Source organism: Leuresthes tenuis, unplaced genomic scaffold (assembly GCF_036924035.1).
Source record: "Leuresthes tenuis unplaced genomic scaffold, fLeuTen1.0.hap1 SCAF_15, whole genome shotgun sequence".
Lineage (NCBI taxonomy): Eukaryota > Metazoa > Chordata > Actinopteri > Atheriniformes > Atherinopsidae > Leuresthes > Leuresthes tenuis.
In genome coordinates this window covers 13,066,361-13,086,571 of record NW_027325369.1, presented here as the reverse complement: position 1 = coordinate 13,086,571, position 20,211 = coordinate 13,066,361, and positions in this window count along the sequence as shown.

The following is a 20,211-nucleotide window of genomic DNA, read 5'->3' as shown; positions in this document are numbered from 1 at the left end:
CTTACCCGCTTTTTACAAACTATAGTCAGACATTCACACCTTGCAGCTGAACCACCTCCGCTCCATGTTTTGATCATGTATGGTCTGGCAATACTACCTTTTCTTACCCGTTTTTGAGTAATTAATCCCAAAATATTGAGCATAAAATAAGTCTTTATGCTGATGATGTATTACTTTTCCTTCAGAACTCACAGACGTCTCTCAGTCACACGATCACACTCATAAATAAATTCTCAGCACTTTCTGACTACTCTATCAACTGGTCTAAGACCACAGTTCTGCCCATTAACTGTAGCGTCCATAATATACCTGCGATCACTTTACAGTCAGGAAATATTAGATATTTAGGCATAAACATTTCCTCCAGGCTCTCAGAGCTAACAAAGCTAAATTATGTGCAATTATTAAAGACAGTAGAGGACGATCTCTCGTTGGAAGTCCTTACCTATATCACTTATGGGGAGAGTTACATCCATTAAAATGATGATACTACCAAAAGTTAACTATTTGTTCTCAATGATCCCCATAAAACCATCTGCTACTTGGTTTAAGTCACTAGATTCATGATTCTCCAAATTTCTGTGGAAAAACAAACCACCACGTATTAGTTTAAAAACCCTGACCAAGGACAGTGGTGGATTAGATTTACCTCATTTTCAGCACTATTCCTTAGACAATAGGTTACAATATATATCAAAATGGTTTAAACCTTGTTGTTGTCACAGTTCCCAGAGACGTTGTAATCGTTGAGGATTCTATATTCACCCCCTCATTAGAGGCACGTAATGCAGATTGATGACACTGAATCTTCTTCTCTGTTCATTGCTGGCATCATTCCCAGCATCGTAAGTGTTCGTGGCATTGTTAGCCTCTTCTTCTGGATCTTGATATCGAGAATCCTTTTGTATTTCTGGTTTGTCAGTCCTCTGTCTTCGTTCACCGGAGTCTTTGTCTTTTTGTCCTTGAGTTTGGTGATTTTTTCTTCTTTTGATGCCTTGACACAATGTGACAGGTGATACCACGTGGGAGATCCTGTAACTTGGACTGCTGTCCCTGTGCTGCGAAATGGCTGTGCTGCTCAAATGGTCTCTCCTTCATCATGGTTACATGCTGCCATTCCGACATCTCGCCATTCCGACATGGGTCTCCAATTGTCGGAATGGCGACACTTAATTTTTTATCAAACGTCCCACCATTCCGACACTTTTTTCCTCCTATGGTCGGAATGGCGGTATGTTTTTTGTTTTTTTTAACATACCGCCATTCCGACAGTTCCTTTTAATAGCCTATTTTTTACCCAAAACATTTTGCACTAATGATATGCCGGCGCAAATACGCCCTAAAGTTTGGCGCACAAGCTTTGCACATGCAGAGGCCACAGCCTCGCAAACAAACTTTAATAATCTATTATCAAAATCCCCTGAATTTCAAATATAAAAATACAGATATTAATGTAACTCTGGCGAGACTGAAACTGATTAAGCAGAAATACAGTGAGCTGTCACAGCAGCCAGCTGGAGCGGCGTCTTTTGCACGCTGTCATCATATGCAAAAGTAATAATTGCAATTACAGATATCACGGCTACTGCACAGGACACAGTTGCGAGCACTCTGCCTTGCCTTGCCAATAGGAGAAGAGAGAAATGACAGCATAGAACGTATAAAACACAACAAAATTCAGTAAAAACGTTTATTCATGTTATTCACGTGATTTATGAGTACTCACTCCAATTTTGGGAAGCGCGGATGGGCTTTGCGCATTTGGCACAAACACACAGCCGCAACGGTTGTAGCTTTATACAGCCTGTTGATATCTTAAGGACCTAACTGGTCACACCTGGGAGTAAATGTCATGTAGAGATTGTTTTTACATGACATTACAGCTGAACATATAGCTTTCATCCACAAACCAACGTGGGAGAGCCCGAAGACGCATGTGCCAGACGCACATAGGCATGCGTAAAACCAATTTTGACCACTTCATACTGTTTATTTGCTTTCTTTTAGTTAACTTTCGTTTCTTTTGGATTCTTGTGCGTGTTATGGAGCCGTTTTGGTCCATGTTTGTAAGCCTTTTTTTCCTGGATTAAATTTTCGGAAGTTGAAACAAGTGGCATTGGAGTGTGTGATTGAAAACCACCGCGGACTGCTTCTCTTCCTCCAGTTGCCGAGACTTTGTGTTTTTAATAACGCTTGTCTATAAACATGTGTTAAACATATAAATTGCATGAACAGAAAGAAGGGACTCACCTGTTGAGTAACACACATTTCCTTATACGGAAAGCCTTGTCGGAATGGTGGGACATTTGAACGTCAGAATAGCGGGATGTCGCAATGGTGGGATGTCGGAATGGTGGGACGTTTGCATGTCGGAATGGTGGTATGTCGGAATGGTGGTATGTCGGAATGGTGGGATGTCGGAATAGCGGGATGTCGGAATGGCGAAATTTCGGAATGGGTGTTGCCACCCCCTTCATCATATACACAGTTATTTATACATCACCTTCCACCATGAAGCGTTGTCCCTTTTTGTTTCTCTCTTTGTTCTTAAAATGCTGTTATGCATGTCTAAACCAATCCATTAAATTAGATCATTTTGGCAGTAAAGCGATCTACAATGTGCTTGGTCGCAAAGCTGCTCATCTGTGGTAAACAGCTCTTCAGAAAGGCATTCTTCAATTGATTTCACTAATTCTATGTAATAATTTTGTGATTTCCTACAAAACTACACTTCTTCTCCCATCTGTCTGAGTATTTAATATTGTCTGGGTCCCGTTAAAACATGTATTTTTCCCATCTAATTCCTTGTTTGCTTTAAAACAAGTATTCCCCATTTTCTATCCCTTCAGTAGCCAACCAGTTTGTATGGAGTACACTGGAGCAACTTGACTGATCAGTAAAACACTGCTTTTGTTGTCACCGCAAGGCTTCCCCCGTCGGTTGTTTCACTGAGACACTACTGAGTAACTATAACTCAACACAGTTTATACACATAACATTCCTATACATACTAACAAACAAACAAACAATTATTTATCGCAATTTTCTCATCTCTGTTTGAACGTACACCCAGGTAAATATTCCTGTAGTCTTCTCATACCGACTATGGACCCATTCATTGTTTAACTTCACTGTTTTGCAAATCCTAATTGAATATTACACATTGACATTGAACTTTACTTGATAAGCAGGTCTTCATTGCATTCAGCAGCCTATATGTGAGCATCTATGTGTAAGCTGTTCTTCTTTGCATTTATCAGCAGCAAGCAATTCTTCATTGCACATGCATATGAAAATAGTAAAACAATTCCAATGCGTTAGCGAAACCTTCTATATCAGGAGTGTCCATCATGATGCTGGGAATAGAACCTCTTTCCCAGAATAGTTCAACCTTCATTACTCAACTGATCATAACTCCGCAATGAGCACATTTCAAAGTATCATTCCTCTACATATATTCAAAAATCTATGTGTAAATGTTTAATATTTCTTATATTTGTTGATGTCATTCTGTGTGCATGTGGCCTAAACCCAATCTCTGTGTGGCAATTTTAATTTAAACAAGTTGAACTCTGCCTCTGATCATTTAAAAAAGGTGTGTACCAATATCAACCTTTCTCAGGTAATTACTGATCCTACAAAACCAAAGAGATCCTTCAAGGTTGTCCCTGATTGGCTCAATCTTAACAAATCAAAGGTAGAAAATCCGCAGTATCTGAACTTGGTGTTAGTTATCACTGCTCAATAGCCTGTATCAGAATTGCAAAAATGAAAACATTAGGTCCACGCTTGGTATCCAGATCCTGAAACATCTCCATGAGCAGGCTTTTTTTTAACTGATCTGTTGAATAGTTATATGACACTGTTAAAATCCCAGATGAAGATCTAGCACTTGACCATTTTTGTAAATCTTCTAATTCCACAGTTGATAAACACGCCCCTTTTAAAAAGTATAGAACTTAGAACAGGTCTATCCCTGGCTTTCGGCAGAACTGTCTTCTTTACTTTTTTTCCCCCTTGTCCTGTTCAGCATTATGTCAGAAGAATTGTAGTCTGAATACCTTTGATGCCAAACAGATTTGTTTTGCCAAGGGAAGTTTTATAAATGTAAAGCTCCCCTTGATGCCCATTTATTTATTTCTGTTTACAATATATGACATGAACTGAACTGAACCGGACCAGGGGACAAGGAAAGAAGAAGAGGAAAGAAGAGGAAACAGAACAAAAATAGAAACAAAAACCAGACAACCAGCTGCTACACCTGTAAAAAACAAAACAGACAACAATCCATGGCCTATGAGGTGAATCCAGCCTTAGCGCCACCAGGAGCACCTGAAAGCAGACAAGCAGAGAAAAAACAAACACACAAACAAACAAAAACAAGCACAAGAAGCGGCAATCGCATACAACACAGCTGTGGATATAGATGACCTGAGACGACATGATAATACATCAACTGCTTAGTGACCATGCTACTGGACTAATGAATGTGTGTGTGTGTGTGTGAGAACATGCAACACCCATGGCACAGGACCTACATGATAACCGTGCTTAGTTATGAGTGTATAAGCGTACAGGGCCACAATCCACAGCCCCCCCCCCCAAGCAATCAGAAGCAGGCAGAGAGGGCCACAAGACCCAGGCCACCAGCAGCCCCCACAGAGCACAGAACCCAGGCAGCCCACCGCAGGGGCAACCACGCATCCACCCAGAAGACTGCAGAGGAAGCCCCCGGAAAGAGCCCCCATAGGCATAGGGCAGAGGCACTCCGGGAACCAGGGGTAACAGCCCACCGACCCCGCCAGGCCCCAGCCGCCCAGACATGGGCCGTGCACTGGACCTGGGCCCCAGGAGCCCGAGCGCCCCCAAACCCCCCGGCAGAGGCCCCACCCAATACCCAGGAGGGCCAAGCGCCCCAGACAGCCACAAAGTGGGTCAGCGCCTGCCCCAGCGCCCCTGGCCAAGTGCCCTGGGAGTCAAGACGTGCCCACAGGTGGGTGAAGTCGCGAGCAGTGGGGAGAGGCAACGCTGATGCCCCATCGGGAGAAACACAGGCAGGCCAGGCGACAGCAAGTCCCAGATCCAGGCCCAATCATTACCACACACACTTTCACGTCCCATACATCCACACATCCACACATCCTACCTACCTCGACTCTGCTGGGGTGTAGTGCAGCGGGCACACCAGGAGGCCAGCAACCCCCCAGCCACCACAGACCCCGAACCAGCAGAACAATTAATTAATCCTCCTGGCCCCTCCTGCCCCGAGCAGACACCAGGAAGCAGGGGTGTGCGAAGAAGACCCCTCCCCTCACCCTTCTGGCTCTTCAATATTTTCTAATAGTGAGCAATTAAAATTGAGGGGCAGCCAAACTTGTAGAACTGGGAGCGCGGCACTCTGGGCAGCCTACATACCCAAAGAGCCCCGCCCACCAGATGCCACTCAGTGTAACCACCCCCCAAGACCTAATGTGTGTGTGTGAGTGTGTTTGATAAGTAGTAATGTCTAAGGTGTAATTAAAACAGGGGCAGGGAACTGCAGAGTGCAACCAAAGGGGACCACCTACGTGGCCCCATCCACTACACCCCACCGAACACACACGCCCCCAAAACCCTTCATGTGTGAGTGTGTGCTGTGTACAGGAGCCAGAAGGGAGAGGGGTATGGGGATATATACCGGGGGAGCTACTCTCCCCCAGAGAGGGCAGCCAGGGACTGGCTGCAATAGGCATCCCCGCTACCTGGGAGCCAACAATGGGCAGGAGGGCCTGATGTCCACCAGGCTCGGGGCCTGCAGCGACCATATTCCGGGAACTACTGTACCCCCAGAAGGTACCCATCCCGCCCCACCCCACTCAACCCAACCCCACCCAGGAGGACCACTACAAAAAACAAACAAACAAACCACCCTGTCACACCAGTCGCAGCAGCCCGGGCCTGAGACCCACCATCACCCAGCAACCCACCACCACCACTATGTGATAAAACTAATCAGAGGGGACCAGAGAGAATGAAATTCAGCCAATTGATGTTTTGAGGAGGCAGACATTGTTTCCATGCTAATATAATCTAAAAGAAAATTTCTAAACTGGTTAATACACAGATTGTTCTTCGCTTTCCAGTTCATGAGAATAGTTTTCTTTGCGATACATAACACTGTGACAACCATGTGTGCTGAGTTAATTTCCATGTTGATGTTGTCTAAGTCACCCAGTATGCACAGTGTGGGGCATGCAGGGATGCTACACTTTAGCCATGTTGATAGGTCCTCACAGACTTCAAGCCAGAACTTCTGGACAGGCGCAGAAAACCACAAAGCGTGTGCATAATCATCAGGTGTGTTATCTGTGCAATGTGAGCAGATGTTTGAGTGTGTTAGACCCATCCTGAACATCCTTTGTCCTGTATAGTGTGTTCTATGAAGGATTTTGTATTGTATGAGCTGTAAATTAGGATTTCGAGTCTTTATGAAGGTGTTCAAACATATTTGTGGTTAGAAGCTATGACCAGAACTGATGGATAAATCTGCCTCCCATTTTGAGGATGGAAGAGACATTGTGTCATCTATCTTAGACAATAATTTATATATTTTTGATAGTAGTTTTGGGGTACAGATGCTTAGAAATTCTGCTACCCTAGTCGGGGGTTGTAAGTCTGGTTGGTGGAGGATATATCCATCCATCCATCCATCATCTGCCGCTTATCCGGGGGTCGGGTCGCGGGGGCAGCAGCTTGAGCAGAGAAACCCAGACGTCTCTGTCCCCGGCCACTTCCTCCAGCTCTTCCGGGGGGACCCCGAGGCGTTCCGAGGCCAGCCGAGAGACATAGTCTCTCCAACGTGTCCTGGGTCTCCCCCGGGGTCTCCTCCCAGTGGGACGTGCCCGGAACACCTCCCCAGGGAGGCGCCCAGGGGGCATCCTAACCAGATGCCCGAGCCACCTCATCTGACTCCTCTCAATGCAGAGGAGCAGCGGTTCTACTCCGAGCCCCTCCCGGATGACTGAGCTTCTCACCCTATCTCTAAGGGAGAGCCCAGACACCCTGCGGAGGAAACCCATTTCGGCCGCTTGTATTCGCGATCTTGTTCTTTCGGTCACTACCCACAACTCGTGACCATAGGTGAGGATGGGAACGTAGATTGACCAGTAAGTAGAGAGCTTCGCCTTCTGGCTCAGCTCCCTCTTCACAACGACGGGTCGGTGCAGAGCCTGCAACACTGCAGGCGCCGCACCGATCCGCCCGTCAATCTCCCGCTCCATTCGTCCGTCACTCGTGAACAAGACCCCGAGATACTTGAACTCCTCCTCTTGGGGAAGGATCTCATTCCTGACCCGGAGAGAGCATTCCACCCTTTTCCGGCTGAGAACCATAGTCTCGGATTTGGAGGTGCTGATTCTCATCCCAGCCGCTTCACACCCGGCTGCGAATCACTCCAGTGAGAGCTGAAGGTCACGGCCTGACGACGCTAACAGAACCACATCATCTGCAAAAAGCAGAGACCCGATTCTGAGGTCGCCAAATGGGACACCCTCAACGCCCTGGCTCCGCCTAGAAATTCTGTCCATAAAAGTTAGGAACAGAATCGGTGACAAAGGGCAGCTCTGACGGAGTCCAACTCTCACCGGAAACGTATCCGACTTACTGCCGGCAATGCGGACCAAACTCTGGCACCGGTCATACAGAGACCGAACGGCCCCTATCAAGGGGTCCGGCACTCCATATTCCCGGAGCACCCCCAACAGGACTCCACGAGGGACACGGTCGAACGCTTTCTCCAAGTCCACAAAACACATGTAGACTGGTTGGGCGAACTCCCATGCACCCTCCAGGATCCTGCCGAGGGTATAGAGCTGGTCCACTGTTCCACGGCCAGGACGAAAGCCACACTGCATCTCCTGAATCCGAGGCTCGATTATCCGACGGATCCTCCTCTCCAATACCCCCGAATAGACCTTACCAGGGAGGCTGAGGAGTGTGATACCCCTATAGTTGGAACACACCCTCCGGTCCCCCTTTTTAAAGAGGGGGACCACCACCCCAATCTGCCAGTCCAGAGGCACTGTCCCCGATGTCCACGCGATACTGCAGAGGCGTGTCAGCCAAGACAGCCCTACAACATCCAGAGCCTTGAGAAACTCAGGACGGACCTCATCCACCCCCGGGGCCTTGCCACCGAGGAGCTTTTTAACCACCTCGGCAACCTCAGCCCCAGAAATGGGAGGCCCCGTCTCCGAGCTCTCCGACTCTGCCTCTTCCGAGCACGTGTTGGTAGGATTGAGGAGTTCCTCAAAGTACTCCCCCCACCGACTCACAACATCCCTAGTTGAGGTCAGCAAAGCCCCGTCCCCACTGTAAACAGTGTTGACTGTGAGCCGCTTCCCCCCCATGAGACGCCGGATGGTGGACCAGAATCTTTTCGAGGCCGTCCGGAAATCGTTCTACATGGTCTCACCGAACTCCTCCCAGGCCCGAGTTTTTGCCTCAGCAACCGCCGAAGCCGCGGCCCGTCTGGCCCGTCGGTACCTATCAGCTTCTTCCAGGGTCCCACTGGCCAAAAAGGCCCGATAGGACTCCTTCTTCAGCTTGACGGCTTCCCTCACCACTGGTGTCCACCAGCAGGTTGGAGGGTTGCCGCCACGACAGGCACCGACCACCTTACGGCCACAACTCCGACCAGCTGCCTCGGCAATGGAGTCACGGAACATGGCCCATTCAATGTCCCCCACCTCAAATATGGTTGAAGCTCTGCCGGAGGTGGGAGTTAAAGCTCCTTCTGACGGGGGATTCTGACAAACGCTCCCAGCAGACCCTCACAATACGTTTGGGCCTGCCAGGTCTGATCGGCATCCTCCCCCACCAGCGGAGCCAACTCACCACCAGGTGGTGATCAGTTGACAGCTCCGCCCCTCTCTTCACCCGAGTGTCCAGGACATACGGCCGCAAGTCCGATGATACAACCACAAAGTCGATCATCGAACTGCGGCCAAGGGTGTCCTGGTGCCAAGTGCACATATGGACACCACCATCAAAAGAGGGAGCGGAGGTGTTCCGCTGTAAGAAGGTGTGAATGTCCGACCATAGTTGGTAAAAAACGGGAAAGAAAAGGTTAAAATACCCGACTGTACACAATCAATAGCGGGAGCGGATGTGTTTGGCTACAAGAATGTGTGACAGTCCGACCATGGTTTGTAAAAAACGGGTAAGAAAAGGTGCGAATGCCCGACAATGTATGATCAAAAGAGGGAGCGGAGGTTTTCGGCTACAAGAAGGTTTGAATGTCCGACCATAGTTTGTAAAAAGCGGGTAAGAAAAGGTTCAAATGCCTGACTATACACCATCAAAAGCGGGTGCGGAGGTGTTCCGCTGTAAGACGGTGTGAATGTCCAACCATAGTTGGTAAAAAGCGGGTAAGAAAAGGTTAAAATACCCGACTGTACACAATCAATAGCGGGAGCGGATGTGTTTGGCTACAAGAATGTGTGACAGTCCGACCATGGTTTGTAAAAAACGGGTAAGAAAAGGTGCGAATGCCCGACAATGTATGATCAAAAGAGGGAGCGGAGCTTTTTGGCTACAAGAAGGTTTGAATGTCCGACCATAGTTTGTAAAAAGCGGGTAAGAAAAGGTTCAAATGCCTGACTATACACCATCAAAAGCGGGAGCGGAGGTGTTCGGCTACAAGAAGGTGTGAAAGTTCAACCATGGTTTGTAAAAAGCTGCTAAGAAAAGGTTCGAATGCCCGAATATATACCATCAAAAGCGGAAGCGGAGTTGTTCGGCTGCAAGAAGGTGTGAACGTCCGACCAAAGTTTGCAAAAAGCAGTTAAGAAAAGGTTCGAATGCCCGAATATATACCATCAAAAGCGGGAGCAGAGCTGTTCGACTGCAAGTAGGTGTGAATGTCCAGCCATAATTACTCACAAACGGGTAAGAAAAGGTAGTATTGCCAGACCATACATGATCAAAACAGGGAGCTGAGGTGGTTCAGCTGCAAGGTGTGAATGTCTGACTATAGTTTGTAAAAAGCGGGTAAGACAAGGTGCGAATGCCCGACAATGTATGATCAAAAGAGGGAGTGGAGGTCTTCGGCTGCAAGGTCTGAATGTCCAACCATAATTTCTAAAAACCGGGTAAGAAAAGGCTCGAAAGCCCGACTATACACAATCAAAAGCGGGAGCGGGAGGTTTTCAGCTGCAAATCCTTCACTCAAACCAAGTGAAAACTGCTTTGTCCTTCATATTTATCAATGTCTAGATCGACTTCAACAAAGAACAACATTGTACTTTGCAGTAAAGAAAGAGCAAATCAAAAGGTTTAGGAATCCGAGAATAAGCTTATTTTCATGAGTTCTGCACGATTATTGATTTTACTATAAATGAATGCTTTCACTCAAACTATGTTAAAACTACTTTGTCCTTCATATTTATCAATGTCTAGATTGACTTCAACAAAGAACAACACTGGATTTTGCAGTAGAAGAAAGAGCAACACTGAAGGATCAGTAATCCGAGAATAAGCTTATTTTCATACGTTCTGCATGATTTGGGATTTTATGTATAAAATGAATTCCTTCACTCAAACCAAGTTAAAACTGCTTTGTCCTTCATATTTATCAATGTCTAGATCGACTTCAACAAAGAACAACATTGTATTTTGCAGTAGAAGAAAAAGCAACACTGAAGGATCAGGAATCCGAGAATAAGCTTCTTTTCATACGTTCTGCATGATTTGGGATTTTATGTATAAAATGAATTCCTTCACTCAAACCAAGTGAAAACTGCTTTGTCCTTCATATTTATCAATGTCTAGATTTACTTAAAAAAAGAACAACATTGTATTTTGCAGTAGTAGAAAGAGCAACACTTGAAGGAACAGGAATCCGACAATAAGCTTATTTTCATACGTTCTGCATGATTTGGGATTTTATGTATAAAATGAATTCCTTTACTCAAACTATGTTAAAACTGCTTTGTCCTTCAGATTTATCAATGTCTAGATTGACTTCAACAAAGAACAACATTGTATTTTGCAGTAGAAGAAATAGCAACACTGAAGGATCAGGAATCCGAAAACACGCTTATTTTCATACGTTCTGCTTGATTTGGGATTTTGCTATAAAATTAATTCCTTCACTCAAACAAAGTGGAAACTGCTTTGTCCTTCATATTTATCAATGTCTATATCGATTTCAACAAAGAACAAGGCTGTATTTTGCAGTATAGGAAAGAGCAACACTGGAGGATCAGGAATCCGAGAATAAGCTTACTTTCATGAGTCCTGCACGATTTCGGATTTTCCTATAAAATGAATTGCTTTGCTCAAACCAAGTTAAAATTGCTTTGTCCTTCATAGTTATCCATGTCTAAAATGTATCAAGCATAAAGTTCCTCATATTACCCTGAATGAGAAAGAAGCATCCCTTTGGTTGAGCAATACGTTCCTTTTGCGGAGTTATGCATGATTTCGGATTTTGCTATAAAATTCATTCCTTCACACCTTTTTTTTCACCACATTTTATAGGTTATGGTTGGAAATTTCAACCACTCTAATCCGAAGACCTCTCCTCCCGCTTTTGTTAATATATTTGAACTTTAGTTGGACATTCACCCCTTTTTGCAGCTAAACCACCTCCGCTCCCTGTTTTGATCATGTATGGTCTGGCAATACTACCTTTTCTTACCCGTTTGTGAGTAATTATGGCAGGACAATCACACCTACTTGCAGTCGAACAGCTCTGCTCCCGCTTTTGATTATGTTTGGTTGGATATTCGAACCTTTTCTTAACTGCTTTTTACAAACTTTGGTCGGACGTTCACACCTTCTTGCAGCCGAACACCTCCGCTTCCGCTTTTGATGGTATATATTCGGGCATTCGAACCTTTTCTTACCAGCTTTTTACAAACCATGGTTGGACTTTCACACCTTCTTGTAGCCGAACAACTCCGCTCCCCCTATTGATTGTGTACAGTCGGGTATTTTAACCTTTTCTTACCCGCTTTTTACCAACTATGGTCGGACATTCACACCGTCTTACAGCGGAACATCTCCGCTCCCGCTTTTGATGGTGTATTGTCAGGCATTTGAACCTTTTCTTACCCGCTTTTTACAAACTATGGTCGGACATTCAAACCTTCTTGTAGCCAAAAACCTCCGCTCCCTCTTTTGATCATACATTGTCGGGCATTCGCACCTTTTCTTACCCGTTTTTTACAAACCATGGTCGGACTTTCAAACCTTCTTGTAGCCCAACACATCCACTCCTGCTTTTGATGATGTATGTTTGGGCATTTGCACCTTTTCTTACCCATTTTTCAGTATTTATGGGTGGACATTCACACCTTCTTCTAGCTGAACACCTCCTCTCCCGCTTATGATGGTGTATAGTCGGGCTTTCAAGCCTTTTCTTACCCGGTTTTTACAAATTATAGTTGGACATTCAGACCTTCTTACAGCCGAAAACCTCCACTCCCTCTTTTGATCATACATTGTCGGGCATTAGCACCTTTTCTTACCCGCTTTTTACAAACCATAGTCGGACTTTCACATCTTTTAGTAGCCGAACAACTCCGCTCCCGCTATTGATTGTGTACAGTCGGGTATTTTAACCTTTTCTTACCCGCTTTTTACCAACTATGGTCGGACATTCACACCTTCTTACAGCGGAACACCTCCGCTCCCTCTTTTGATGGTGTATGTTCGGGCAGTCAAACCTTTTCTTACCTGCTTTTTACAAACTATGGTCAGACATTCAACCCTTCTTGGAGCCGAACACATCCACTCCTGCTTTTGATTATGTATAGTTGGGCATTCGCACCTTTTCTTACCCATTTTTCAGTAATTATGTGTGTACATTCACACCTTCTTGCAGCCGAACACCTCCGCTCCCTCTTTTGATCATACATTTTCGGGCATTCGCACCTTTTCTTACCCGCTTTTTACAAACCATGGTCGGACTTTCACACCTTTTAGTAGCCGAACAACTCCGCACCCGCTACTGATTGTGTACAGTCGGGTATTTTAACCTTTTCTTACCCGTTTTTTACCAACTATGGTCGGACATTAACACCTTCTTACAGCGGAACACCTCCGCTCCCTCCTTTGATGGTGTATGTTCGGGCATTCGAACCTTTTCTTACCCGCTTTTTACAAACTATGGTCAGACGTTCAAACCTTCTTGTAGCCGAACATATCCACTCCTGCTTTTGATGATGTATGGTTGGGCATTCGAACCTACTTGTTGCCCGCTTTTCATTAATTATGGGTGGACATTCACACCTTGTCTCAGCCAAACACCTCCGCTCCCTGTTTTGATCATGTATGGTTTGACATTCGCACCTTTGCTTACCTTCTTTTTATACTGATTGCTCAAGATTAAGTTGTTCTTTCTCAAACTACAAAATTTTTTTAATTGTTGAAACTTGATTTGAAGTGGATAAATAAGGAAGACAAACAGTTTTAAGTCAGGCTGATAGCAATTAATTTTATAGCAAAATCTGTATTTCGTCATTTGTCGAGAGATGCTTATTGCTGAAGAAGTTCTTTCTCATTCTAAAAAGTACAACGTTGTTTATCATTGAAACTTGATTAGACATGAATAAATATGAAGGACAAAGCAGTCTTAACTTGGTTTGAGTTAAGGAATTCGTTTTATAGGGGAATCCGAATTCGTGCATAACTCGTAAAATAGAGCTTATTTTCGGAATTCTAAAGAATGAGTCTGGTTCTTTCTCATAATACAAAGTTTGTTGTTTATTGTTGAAACTTCATCAGACCGTTAGATATAGTCGGACTCACCTCGACGCACGGCTTGGGATCTGGAACCAGTACTCTTGAGAGGGGTTGGACTCTCTTCCACTCTGGAGTTGCCCGTGGTGAGAGGCGCAGAGCAGGTGTGGGCATACTTATTGCCCCCCGGCTGTGTGCCAGTACATTGGGGTTTACCCCAGTGAACGAGAGGGTAGCCTCCCTCCGCCTTTGGGTGGGGGGACGAGTCCTGACTGTTGTTTGTGCCTATGCGCCAAACAGCAGTTCAGAGTACCTACCCTTTTTGGAGTCTCTGGGGGAGGCACTGGAGAATGCTCCTACCGGAGACTCCCTCATTCTGCTGGGGGACTTCAATGCTCACGTGGGCAATGAGAGTGAGACCTGGAGGGGTGTGATTGGGAGGAACGGCCCCCCCGATCTGAATCAGAGTGGTGTTATGTTGTTGGACTTCTGTGCCAGTCATAGACTGTCCATAACGAACACCATGTTCAGGCATAAGGGTGTCCATATGTGCACTTGGCACCAGGACACCCTTGGCCGCAGTTCGATGATCGACTTTGTGGTTGTATCATCGGACTTGCGGCCGTATGTCCTGGACACTCGGGTGAAGAGAGGGGCGGAGCTGTCAACTGATCACCACCTGGTGGTGAGTTGGCTCCGCTGGTGGGGGAGGATGCCGATCAGACCTGGCAGGCCCAAACGTATTGTGAGGGTCTGCTGGGAGCGTTTGTCAGAATCCCCCGTCAGAAGGAGCTTTAACTCCCACCTCCGGCAGAGCTTCAACCATATTTGAGGTGGGGGACATTGAATGGGCCATGTTCCGTCACTCCATTGCCGAGGCAGCTGGTCGGAGTTATGGCCGTAAGGTGGTCGGTGCCTGTCGTGGCGGCAACCCTCCAACCTGCTGGTGGACACCAGTGGTGAGGGAAGCCGTCAAGCTGAAGAAGGAGTCCTATCGGGCCTTTTTGGCCAGTGGGACCCTGGAAGAAGCTGATGGGCCACGGCTTTGGCGGTTGCTGAGGCAAAAACTCGGGCCTGGGAGGAGTTCGGTGAGACCATGGAGAACGATTTCCGGACGGCCTCGAAAAGATTCTGGTCCACCATCCGGCGTCTCAGGGGGGGGGGAGCGGCTCACAGTCAACACTATTTACAGTGGGGACGGGGCTTTGCTGACCTCAACTAGGGATGTTGTGAGTCGGTGGGGGGAGTACTTCGAGGAACTCCTCAATCCTACGAACACGTGCTCGGAAGAGGCAGAGTCGGAGAGCTCGGAGACGGGGCCTCCCATTTCTGGGGCTGAGGTTGCCGAGGTGGTTAAAAAGCTCCTCGGTGGCAAGGCAAGGGTGGATGAGGTCCGTCCTGAGTTTCTCAAGGCTCTGGATGTTGTAGGGCTGTCTTGGCTGACACGCCTCTGCAGTATCGCGTGGACATCGGGGACAGTGCCTCTGGACTGGCAGATTGGGGTGGTGGTCCCCCTCTTTAAAAAGGGGGACCGGAGGGTGTGTTCCAACTATAGGGGTATCACACTCCTCAGCCTCCCTGGTAAGGTCTATTCGGGGGTATTGGAGAGGAGGATCCGTCGGATAATCGAGCCTCGGATTCAGGAGATGCAGTGTGGCTTTCGTCCTGGCCGTGGAACAGTGGACCAGCTCTATACCCTCGGCAGGATCCTGGAGGGTGCATGGGAGTTCGCCCAACCAGTCTACATGTGTTTTGTGGACTTGGAAAAAGCGTTCGACCGTGTCCCTCGTGGAGTCCTGTGGGGGGTGCTCCGGGAATATGGAGTGCCGGACCCCTTGATAGGGGCCGTTCGGTCTCTGTATGACCGGTGCCAGAGTTTGGTCCGCATTGCCGGCAGTAAGTCATATACGTTACCGGTGAGAGTTGGACTCCGTCAGGGCTGCCCTTTGTCACCGATTCTGTTCCTAACTTTTATGGACAGAATTTCTAGGCGGAGCCAGGGCGTTGAGGGTGTCCCATTTGGCGACCTCAGAATCGGGTCTCTGCTTTTTGCAGATGATGTGGTTCTGTTAGCGTCGTCAGGCCGTGACCTTCAGCTCTCACTGGAGTGATTCACAGCCGAGTGTGAAGCGGCTGGGATGAGAATCAGCACCTCCAAATCCGAGACTATGGTTCTCAGCCGGAAAAGGGTGGAATGCTCTCTCCGGGTCGGGAATGAGATCCTTCCCCAAGAGGAGGAGTTCAAGTATCTCGGGGTCTTGTTCACGAGTGACGGACGAATGGAGCGGGAGATTGACGGGCGGATCGGTGCGGCGCCTGCAGTGTTGCAGGCTCTGCACCGACCCGTCGTTGTGAAGAGGGAGCTGAGCCAGAAGGCGAAGCTCTCTACTTACTGGTCAATCTACGTTCCCATCCTCACCTATGGTCACGAGTTGTGGGTAGTGACCGAAAGAACAAGATCGCGAATACAAGCGGCCGAAATGGGTTTCCTCCACAGGGTGTCTGGGCTCTCCCTTAGAGATAGGGTGAGAAGCTCAGTCATCCGGGAGGGGCTCGGAGTAGAACCGCTGCTCCTCCGCATTTGAGAGGAGTCAGATGAGGTGGCTCGGGCATCTGGTTAGGATGCCCCCTGGGCGCCTCCCTGGGGAGGTGTTCCGGGCACGTCCCACTGGGAGGAGACCCCGGGGGAGACCCAGGACACGTTGGAGAGACTATGTCTCTCGGCTGGCCTGGGAACGCCTCGGGGTCCCCCCGGAAGAGCTGGAGGAAGTGGCCGGGGACAGAGACGTCTGGGTTTCTCTGCTCAAGCTGCTGCCCCCGCGACCCGACCCCCGGATAAGCGGCAGATGATGGATGGATGGATGGATATATCCTCCACCAACCAGACTTACAACCCCCGACTAGGGTAGCAGAATTTCTAAGCATCTGTACCCCAAAACTACTATCAAAAATATATAAATTATTGTCTAAGATAGATGACACAATGTCTCTTCCATCCTCAAAATGGGAGGCAGATTTATCCATCAGTTCTGGTCATAGCTTCTAACCACAAATATGTTTGAACACCTTCATAAAGACTCGAAATCCTAATTTACAGCTCATACAATACAAAATCCTTCATAGAACACACTATACAGGACAAAGGATGTTCAGGATGGGTCTAACACACTCAAACATCTGCTCACATTGCACAGATAACACACCTGATGATTATGCACACGCTTTGTGGTTTTCTGCGCCTGTCCAGAAGTTCTGGCTTGAAGTCTGTGAGGACCTATCAACATGGCTAAAGTGTAGCATCCCTGCTTGCCCCACACTGTGCATACTGGGTGACTTAGACAACATCAACATGGAAATTAACTCAGCACACATGGTTGTCACAGTGTTATGTATCGCAAAGAATGTTCTCATGAACTGGAAAGCGAAGAACAATCTGTGTATTAACCAGTTTAGAAATTTTCTTTTAGATTATATGAGCATGGAAACAATGTCTGCCTCCTCAAAACATCAATTGGCTGAATTTCATTCTCTCTGGTCCCCTCTGATTAGTTTTATCACATAGTGGTGGTGGTGGGTTGCTGGGTGATGGTGGGTCTCAGGCCCGGGCTGCTGCGACTGGTGTGACCGGGTGGTTTGTTTGTTTGTTTTTTGTAGAGGTCCTCCTGGGTGGGGTTGGGTTGAGTGGGGTGGGGCGGGATGGGTACCTTCTGGGGGTACAGTAGCTCCCGGAATATGGTCGCTGCAGGCCCCGAGCCTGGTGGACATCAGGCCCTCCTGCCCATTGTTGGCTCCCAGGTAGCGGGGATGCCTACTGCAGCCAGTCCCTGGCTGCCCTCTCTGGGGGAGAGTAGCTCCCCCGGTATATATCCCCATACCCCTCTCCCTTCTGGCTCCTGTACACAGCACACACTCACACATGAAGGGTTTTGGGGGCGTGTGTGTTCGGTGGGGTGTAGTGGATGGGGCCACGTAGGTGGTCCCCTTTGGTTGCACTCTGCAGTTCCCTGCCCCTGTTTTAATTACACCTTAGACATTACTACTTATCAAATACACTCACACACACACATTAGGTCTTGGGGGGTGGTTACACTGAGTGGCATCTGGTGGGCGGGGCTCTTTGGGTATGTAGGCTGCCCAGAGTGCCGCGCTCCCAGTTCTACAAGTTTGGCTGCCCCTCAATTTTAATTGCTCACTATTAGAAAATATTGAAGAGCCAGAAGGGTGAGGGGAGGGGTCTTCTTCGCACACCCCTGCTTCCTGGTGTCTGCTCGGGGCAGGAGGGGCCAGGAGGATTAATTAATTGTTCTGCTGGTTCGGGGTCTGTGGTGGCTGGGGGGTTGCTGGCCTCCTGGTGTGCCCGCTGCACTACACCCCAGCAGAGTCGAGGGAGGTAGGATGTGTGGATGTGTGGATGTATGGGACGTGAAAGTGTGTGTGGTAATGATTTGGCCTGGATCTGGGACTTGCTGTCGCCTGGCCTGCCTGTGTTTCTCCCGATTGGGCATCAGCGTTGCCTCTCCCCACTGCTCGCGACTTCACCCACCTGTGGGCACGTCTTGACTCCCAGGGCACTTGGCCAGGGGCGCTGGGGCAGGCGCTGACCCACTTTGTGGCTGTCTGGGGCGCTTTGCCCTCCTGGGTATTGGGTGGGGCCTCTGCCGGGGGGTTTGGGGGCGCTCGGGCTCCTGGGGCCCAGGTCCCGGAGTGCCTCTGCCCTATGCTTATGGGGGCTCTTTCCGGGGGCTTCCTCTGCAGTCTTCTGGGTGGATGCGTGGTTGCCCCTGCGGTGGGCTGCCTGGGTTCTGTGCTCTGTGGGGGCTGCTGGTGGCCTGGGTCTTGTGGCCCTCTCTGCCTGCTTCTGATTGCTTGGGGGGGGGGCTGTGGATTGTGGCCCTGTACGCTTATACACTTATACTAAGCACGGTTATCATGTAGGTCCTGTGCCATGGGTGTTGCATGTTCTCACACACACACACACACATTCATTAGTCCAGTAGCATGGTCACTAAGCAGTTGATGTATTATCATGTCGTCTCAGGTCATCTATATCCACAGCTGTGTTGTATGCGATTGCCGCTTCTTGTGCTTGTTTTTGTTTGTTTGTGTGTTTGTTTTTTCTCTGCTTGTCTGCTTTCAGGTGCTCCTGGTGGCGCTAAGGCTGGATTCCCCTCATAGGCCATGGATTGTTGTCTGTTTTGTTTTTTACAGGTGTAGCAGCTGGTTGTCTGGTTTTTGTTTCTATTTTTGTTCTGTTTCCTCTTCTTTCCTCTTCTTCTTTCCTTGTCCCCCGGTCCGGTTCAGTTCAGTTCATGTCATATATTGTAAACAGAAATAAATAAATGGGCATCAAGGGGAGCTTTACATTTATAAAACTTCCCTTGGCAAAACAAATCTGTTTGGCATCAAAGGTATTCAGACTACAATTCTTCTGACATAATGCTGAACAGGACAAGGGGAAAAAAAAGTAAAGAAGACAGTTCTGCCGAAAGCCAGGGATAGACCTGTTCTAAGTTCTATACTTTTTAAAAGGGGCGTGTTTATCAACTATGGAATTAGAAGATTTACAAAAATGGTCAAGTGCTAGATCTTCATCTGGGATTTTAACAGTGTCATATAACTATTCAACAGATCAGTTAAAAAAAAGCCTGCTCATGGAGATGTTTCAGGATCTGGATACCAAGCGTGGACCTAATGTTTTCATTTTTGCAATTCTGATACAGGCTATTGAGCAGTGATAACTAACACCAAGTTCAGATACTGCGGATTTTCTACCTTTGATATGTTAAGATTGCGCCAATCAGGGACAACCTTGAAGGATCTCTTTGGTTTTGTAGGATCAGTAATTACCTGAGAAAGGTTGATATTGGTACACACCTTTTTTAAATGATCAGAGGCAGAGTTCAACTTGTTTAAATTAAAATTGCCACACAGAGATTGGGTTTAGGCCACATGCACACAGAATGACATCAACAAATATAAGAAATATTAAACATTTACACATAGATTTTTGAATACATGTAGAGGAATGATACTTTGAAATGTGCTCATTGCGGAGTTATGATCAGTTGAGTAATGAAGGTTGAACTATTCTAGGAAATAGGTTCTATTCCCAGCATCATGATGGACACTCCTGATATAGAAGGTTTCGCTAACGCATTGGAATTGTTTTACTATTTTCATATGCATGTGCAATGAAGAATTGCTTGCTGCTGATAAATGCAAAGAAGAACAGCTTACACATAGATGCTCACATATAGGCTGCTGAATGCAATGAAGACCTGCTTATCAAGTAAAGTTCAATGTCAATGTGTAATATTCAATTAGGATTTGCAAAACAGTGAAGTTAAACAATGAATGGGTCCATAGTCGGTATGAGAAGACTACAGGAATATTTACCTGGGTGTACGTTCAAACAGAGATGAGAAAATTGCGATAAATAATTGTTTGTTTGTTTGTTAGTATGTATAGGAATGTTATGTGTATAAA